We start from the raw sequence: 8,649 nt of genomic DNA on the forward strand, positions 1-8,649 counted from the left end.
TCTGTCACCCTGCAGCTCAGTCATGGACCAGAACACAGCTTCATCTCCCTCCACATCAGGACATCCTGAGACCTCCACCTTGTTTGTCTCCTGCAATCAGGTTAAGAAGCAACTTGAGAAACTGAACCAGAACAAGGCTGCAGGTCCAGATGGTGTCAGTCCCAGAGTTCTCAAGACCTGCTCAGAACAACTATGTCCGATTCTCCAGCACCTTTTCAACACCAGTCTGAGACAAAATAGAGTCCCAGTGCTGTGGAAAACCTCCTGCCTTGTTCCAGTGCCTAAAAAAACACAACCAGCTGAACCAAGTGACTACAGACCAGTTGCCCTGACATCTCACATCATGAAAGTCCTGGAGAGACTCTTACTGGCTCACCTCAACAAGCAAGTAAACACCTTTCAGGACCCATTCCAGTTTGCATATCGTAATGGACTTGGGGTTGAAGATGCCATCATATACCTGCTCCAGAGAGCACACTCTCATCTGGACCATTCAGGCAGCACTCTGAGGGTCATGTTCTTTCATTTCTCAGTGCTTTTAATACCATTCAGCTGCTTTGTTATGTGAGAAGCTCCATAAATTCCAGGTGGATACCTCCACAACCACCTGGATCTATGACTACCTCACAAACAGACCCCAGTTTGTGAGACTGAAAGGTTGTGTGTCTGAGATGGAGGTCAGCAGCACTGGTGCACCACAAGGAACTGTACTCTGGCCATTCCTCTTCACTCTGTACACCTCAGACTTCCAGTACAACTCTGAGTCCTGTCATCTGCAGAAATACTCTGATGACTCTGCAGTTGTGGGGTGTATCAGGGATGGACAAGAAGCAGAGTACAGAGAACTGGTCAGCCAGTTTGTTAAATGGTGCGGTGACAATCATCTCATATTAAATAGCAGCAAAACAAAAGAGATGATTGTTGACTTCAGGAGGAAGAAGAATAAACAAAGCACTGTTTCCATCCTGGGAGAGGAGGTGGAGGTGGTGGAGGAATACAAGTATCTTGGAGTTCAGCTGGACAACAAACTGGACTGGAAATGCAACACTGACTACATCTACAAGAAAGGTCAGAGCAGACTGTACTTCTTAAGGAAGCTGAGATGGTTTAACGTCTGCACCAAGATGTTGCATATCTTCTATAAGTCTGTTGTGGAGAGTGCAGTCAGCTTTGCAGCATCTGCTGGGGTAGTAGCATCAGAACCAGAGACTTGAAGAGAATCAACAAACTGATCCAGAAAGCTGCTTCTGTGCTTGGAGTAACTCTGGAGCCGCTGGAGCTGATTGTCCAAAGAAGAATGCTGCACAAGCTGATGAAGATGATGGAGGATTCTTCACACCCTCTCCACAACACAGTGATGAAACAACAAAGTGTGTTCAGTGAGAGGCTTCTTCAGGTCCGATGTAAGACTGAAAGATACAGAAGATCATTCCTGCCAGCAGCCATCAGCCTCCGGAACAAGACCTCCTCTAGTTATTATTATATACTACAATATTGGACTTCCCTTTGGGGATTAATAAAGTATTTTTCATTTCATTTCATATAGTATCCAGGTGGAAGAGCCATTTCTTCCTATAGGAGAACGAGGCAGATGCCTAGGGCCCCCAGCCACCAGGGGCCCCCAAAGGAGCCCCCTTCTGAAGAAAATTAAAATGTACACTTTCATCTGTAGGTATCTCATGTGGTTATGACTCCCCTATTAGGCTTAAGAATAAACATTGGTTTAAATAAAAGAAACTGCAATAGTAACAGTATGATTAATAGCTACCATTCATTCCCATTAGCAGGACGATTAAAAACACTAACACCATAATGGCATCAAAAAGGAGGTTTCCCAGAGGTGCAGAAAAATGGAAGAAAAAGAAAACTGAAGAAGAAAAACAGGCAAAGGATAAAGGTATGTTATTTGATGTTGTTGTGGATAAACACTGATCGAGTTTGTCAAGTTTGACAAACACAATATCACACCAATCTTTATTACATCAGATTGTCCTCTTCATATCGTTCAAGAGTTTTCATGAATGAATGTGACGGGACCCTCCTGCCTTACAAGGTTTGTTCATGGAGCAGAGCCTCCCTCCGGACATTCTTACGCACCTTCCAGACTGAGAGGAATGGTAACATTCTTCCAGCAGTAGACGCTGCTGCTCTTGTTTTGTGTTGTTACTTTTATTTAGAGGACCCCTTGAAAATGAGATGGTTCATCTCAAGGGGTTGTTCCTCTATCAATGAATAAATGTTAAATAATAAATTGGTGACCCCTGACGTTTATTTTAATCTGAGCATGTAAAGGGTGGAGGCCGTGGAGCAGCAGACTAAGTTTTGGACGGACAAACCAGACCAGTTCTACCGAAAAAGGAAGGAGCTCGAAACTATGTCACAAAACACTGCTCAGAAAAAAACTGTTGGCGAAGATTAAACTAAATTAAAATGTTGCATTGCAGAGGGGTGGAACGCGGACCTGATCCAACAACGGACATCTAAACTTTTAACATTAGGTATTAATGCCTTTAGTCATAAAGACACAAACTCAGGGAAAATATACCTGACAATCCGTAATCGATAGACACAGTGTAAAGAAAAAGAAAATTATAGTTTTGTGACAATGCAATGCTAAGCAGATATCTTATAAAGCTGGTGAATTGATCTGTTTACATAAAGGAATATAGTTACTGAGTTGAAAGAAGTTTTATGTATAAAAAGGCTGTAAAGCTGTGATCTGATCTCTAAAGTGATATATCATTAAAACTCCATTAATGTAAGGGTTATGAAGCCAGAACCCAAAACTCAGCCAACAGTGGCTGTAAAACAGATTTATTGAAAAAAATGATGGTGTTAAAGGTGGTTTTGCTAGTCTGGTCATCAGGAGGTCTGGAATACAAAAACAGGCGAGCCAAAAACAGTGGTGGAATGATAAGAGGCCAAAACAAATGTTTAGCAGGAGCTTGGGTGAATAGGAAGCCCCAGAGTGATCATCCAGAGCAGGGAAAATGATCTCCACAATCCAAATACTCAGGTTCCAAAGGCAGTCCAGGGTCGTACACGGGTTTCAGGAGAGGGAAGGGATCCAAAGAGCAGAGACTAGAGGCAGGGTCAGGGTCAGGCAAGGTTCGGCAAGGTTGCTTCATACCAGAAGGAAAAAGCAGAGGCAGGAGTTGGGGACAGGCAGGGTCAAAACCAGGTAATCTAGAAACGGGGCACATGACACAAGGCTTGAAAGTTGCACAAAGACTGACGATCTGGCACTGAGCAGGTTTTTAAATAATGAGCAGCACAGGCGAAGATAATCTGCAAACAGGCAGAGGAAGAATGCAGCTCATTAAGGGCAGAGCTGAAATCATGACATTTAAAAGTCCCGCCGACCATGGACGGAAATGTTCCCTTGCCTGGATGCCGGTCCCCGGGGCCCCCCTTTGGAGCCAGGCATGGGGGTGGCCGGGCCTTCGCCCATGGGGCCCGGCTCAGCCTGAAAGGGTTACATGGGCCCCACCTCCCGTGGGCTCACCATCTGCGGGAGGAGCCGTAGGGGTCGGGTGCAATGTGAGCTGGGCGACAGCAAGGGGCGGGGACCCTGGCAGTCCGATCCCCGGCTGCAGAAGCTGGCTCTAGGGACGTGGAACATCACTTCTCTGGTGGGGAAGGAGCCTGGGCTAAGGAGAGAGCTGGTGGTAGAGCAGGAACTTACCAAGTGTTGACCCCCCCAGGATTGGACTCCGGCTTGCAAGTGTGCATTTGAGAAACTGAAGGCTGCACTCCTCGATTGTGTGGTGTTGGTTCATCCAGATTTTGAGAAGCCCTTTTTTCTCTCCACCAATGCCTGTTGTTCTTCCAACAATGAGAGAGCACAACCTGTATCCTGTAGCAATCTCTCAAGGCTGAACTAACCCCCGAATCAGATAAAGACTTCAAAGGAAGTCCATCAACATGTCTCGGAATCAGAGCTCAATGAAAGCCATAAAATTTATTCATTCATTGAACCGCTTAATCCAATTCAGGGTCACAGAGCCTATCCCAGCTGGCTTTGGTTGACAGGCAGGGTACACCCTGGACAGCTTGCCAGTCCATCGCAGGGCCTCACAGACAACCACTCACACTCACTCCTAGGGGCAATTTAGAGTAACCAATTAACCTAACATGCATGTCTTTGGATGGTGGGAGGAAGCTGGAAAGAACCCACACATACACAGGGAGAACATGCAAACTCCACACAGAAAGGTCACAAACCCCTCCCCAGCCAAGGATTGAACCAGTGACCCTCTTGCTGTGAGGCCACAGTGCTAACCACTGTGCCACTGTGCAGCCATCCATAAAATTATGTTCCATCTTAATCCTGTTAGACAGACCTCCACTTTAAACCAGGAGCCCTGCTGGTTTTATCTTGTTCCTGGTAGGAAATGTCTACACAGTCAGACTGTGGTGCCCTTCTGAAGTTGGACCCTGGTAAGAGCCTGTTGTCCATCATGCCAGGAGGTCCCTTTGTATCCACAGCACACAAAGACCAAATTCCAGAGCAGAACCTTTAAACCTGAACTCTAAAACTGTATAAAATACTGGATGTATCCTCAGCACACCTGGATAAATGGACTGTCCTTCCTTTCTCAATTAATCCAAGACTTTAACCATTTTTCAGATGTGAAATCCACAGAAGTTAGCAAGTTAGTTAATTTCTGATTCCTTGGATGGAGCAATGGCGCCATCTAGCAGACACCCTCAAACAGGTTGAGATATGCATTTCAGGCTGATTAAATACACAGTGATTAACATTATATGCTGTTGTTATTAACGACTCTGACTCAAAGTAAGAACTTGTTGTGTGGAAATGATTTATTGACCCACCAGGTCCGTGGAAAGTGAAAATCATCGATGAAGTGTATTAAAATTTCTTGATGAAATGTCTTGTACCTGTTTACAAACTATTTCTCCTTTTGACAGCAGCAAAACTGTTTTAAGGTTCATGTTTATAAGGATCATTCATACTTCTTCTCATCTATAAATGGATTTTATAGACATGTTGTGAGGTTGGAAAAATGCTAAGTTTAATTCCCCAAGAACTTAGTATTTTGACCAAACCTTCAGACCCCATGTCCTGACCCATGCGCTCTGATTGGATAATCTAAAGTCCGCCCCAGAGCGCTGGCAAATTTAACTGCGGGTCTTCACGTTTTTTTTTTTATGTTTGCTTTAGTCGTGTTTTTGTCCGTCTGGCGCCGTGTTCGTTTTTTATTACAGTAAGCTCGCTTGACTGCTTAACACCAGAAAACTCATCCAATTCTAGCTGAACAATTCTAGCTTCTGACATCATCAAGTCACACTCCGGCCTCCCCAAGACTGTGATCGATAACGTACGGATGACCCGCACGTTACTTGTCCAACGATCCCAGGACTTTGCTGGCACCCGCGACCCGTGGATTCTACTCGGAGTTGATCCAGTTTCAGACGTTGAACCAGGCGGTTCCAGGTGAGCTCCTGACTTCAGCGGAGGCCCCCTTTGGACAAGTATCAGGACGACCACTGAATCCTTACCCGCTGGACCCAAGGTTCGGGTTCTCGACCAACAACGTTGATTAAGATAGACCCACTGTCTCCGATCACCAGCTGGTATCTTAGTAAGCAGAAGCTGCCCTTTTTAAATCCATTCCCCCGGTATCCACCTGATAGTCTACCCTGACATATTTAGTTAACTTCATTAGACTTGCCATCTTTCCAACCTTCCTAGTTGTGTAAGTTATGTAAGCTGCTTACATAACTTTACCTTTAATAGTTTTATTTTACATTTTTGTTGTTGGCTCGGCTCGAGCTTCCATACTCTCTCCCCCTCTCTCTCTCTCTCTCTCTCTCTCTCTCTCTCTCTCTCTCTCATGGCTAATTCAATATTTGATGCTTGCTGACACTATTTCTGGTTTACATGTTATTAATTTCATTTGTGCCTGATGATTTTAACCGGTGTGGTTTATAATAAAGTGTGTTATATTTTAAGAAGTCGTGGTAGCGTGATCGATCTTTGAGAAGTGATTTGTTCCCTCTGACGAGAACTTACAGTTAGCGTATTTTGAGACTGATGATTATCTGTTATTAGACAAATATCATTGTCATATTACGGTATTCCCTGCCTGACCGTATAACAAATTTAGGGCTGGATGGTGCCCCGAGATCGTCCGCTTGTCTAAGGACACAGCGAATTAATAATAAAAACACCCACTGTTGCTCCAACATTGGATCACAGGTTAACGTTAATGATAAAACGCTACAATCCTTTGCAAGCAAGTCTCTTAGTCGAAGCCAGTCCAAGTAACCTGCACACAGGCTTGAGTTTTTGGCTCTTAAGTGGGCTGGATGTGATAAGTTCAGTCTTTGGCTTAAAGGCCGCAACTTTACTGTATAGACTGACAACAATCCCCTCACATATATCCTAGACTAAACCTAAGCTCGATGTCTGTGAGCATCGGTGGGTCTCCAAGCTTGCACCATACTCTTTTGATATCAAGTATGTAAGATGAATGTTGTGAAATGAAATGAAATGAAAAATACTTTATTACTCCCCAAAGGGAAATTCAATATTTAGTTGTTCAATTCAGTTGTGGTGGATGCTATGAGCAGGAGCCCTTTTTTGAGGCCTCTGTCCCAGAAAAAATGAAATACTATATTATTCTTTTCTGTAATTTAACTAAAGAATGCAATAATGCTGTCAAACAGACTTGAAGAATAACCAAATATGACATTTTGGTAAAAAAAACAACAAAAAAAAAACAACAACTTAATTGTCTCTTTAAATTTGTGTCAGAATAAAGTGAACTAAGTTTTACCAATACTGACAATGATAAATCAACTGGGGAAAAAAACAAATACAAAATGGGAAATCTTTTCATGTGGTATTGGAAATAGAAATTAAACATTCTGTAAAAGCAGAATGGTATAAAACTTGAACTGAAAGCATTTCTGCAGTGCTTGATCCAACATGCATCGACAAGAAGCTATTAGGAGGACAACTTGTATAAACCCAAAAACCCAGTCAGTTTCTGTGGGTAGTCCAAATGAAGTGCATAAATCAGTCCGAATAAAGTGCATCAGGCCAAGATCTGTGAGACATTACAACCTGACCCTCAAGGATGATGACATGTGTTGTGCTTCCAAAGGAATTCCAGCTTTCTGTCCTCCTTAAGCAGAGCCTCCGGAGCCAACGCTTCACCCTGCGTTGCCTCCAACTCATCTTTTAAGCAAAAAGTTTTTAGTATAGCAATTTAGTTCAATTATATTTCAGGCAGGCCTGACAATTTACGCTGCTGGGGGCCTCCAGTGACGCCAACTCTCCACTGCTTTCCACCTGGGCCCTCCGATCCAACAAGACTCCCACCGGCAGGGGAATGGTGTCGCCTGGCGAGAGGCCGAGACGTCTCAGAGGAAAACTGGGACCACTGGAGACTGTCGCCTCCTGCAGCCAGACTCTATTTTATTTGGGTCAGAAGTCGAACCGAGCCAGGACAGAGGACATGTTGCTTACAAAGCTGCCATCAAGGACTGGGTCCGTCGTGCTTTCCTGTCCCAACATGACTCATACTCCACCTGCAAACAGTGACCAGGTGAGACCTGGGATGATTATGTCCACCAGGTGTGTGAGACCGTCACTAAGTTTGAGGGATAGGCTGACCGGTTGGGGAAACCAACCTCCTGCCCCCTTGGAGAAGCTGTCCACCGACACCGTGGTCTAAGGTCTCAAACCGGACATCACTGAAGACCTGAGAAAACGTTTAGTCTGTTGGGAGATTGCTCCAAGTGTCTCTGAGGTCCACAGGTATGCAAGAGACGCTGGAGGTCTGGTGGGCCGTGTGACAGACTGGAAGCAGGAAGCATAGAGTCCACCATGTCGGGCCAGAATGGGTCCAGAGACCGTGGACAGTTCCAGGGTCCTGGAGGGGACGAGGAACTGGAGGGGATGTGGTCCTGGAGGGGACGTGGTCCTGGAGGGGACGAGGTCCAGCTGGTCCAATGGAAGGCCGAGTGTCTAAGACTGCCAGCGCCGTGATGAATGCCAGGACGGCTCTTCTGATGCTGACTGAAGCTTTGTTGAGTTTCTGCCTGTTTTGTGGGTTCCTTGTCTCTAGGTGAGAGTGTTTCCTGAGCTGTTGCTCTGCCTGGATTTAGCCAGGATTTTGTGCATCGCCTCAGGACGTGCGCTGGGTTTTCGTATATCTGACATGGATTTTTCCTTGTTTAGTTTAGGTTCTCGAGCGTCCCGAGACTGACTGTGATTTTCCTTCTCATGAGGGGTGTGCCTGTCCTGCTGATTGGGATTGCTGATTGATTGCTGGTTGGGAGTGTGGTGTTAATTTTTTTTTACTTTTTAGTGACGAGTGTTTGACTAACGGATGTTTTAAGTGTCTTTAATCTGTGCAGTTGGAGGCTATTTCATTATTATCTTCTTTTTAAAACTTAATATTTGTAACTATTTATAGCATCTTTTAAATCCAAACTCTCCTAAATAAATTACAAAAGCTTAAATCAAAACATTTTAATACTGAAATTTTCGGTACTGCAACCACTGGTCAACAGTCAACATCATACAGTATGGGTTATAACACAGGCAGCACAACAAAATACAGCAGACTGATTGACACTTGTCAGAAAACAGATGTGAATCTTCAGGATCTGACA

This window comes from Telmatherina bonti (genome assembly GCF_933228915.1).
Source record: "Telmatherina bonti genome assembly, chromosome: 13".
Classification (NCBI taxonomy): Eukaryota; Metazoa; Chordata; class Actinopteri; order Atheriniformes; family Telmatherinidae; genus Telmatherina; species Telmatherina bonti.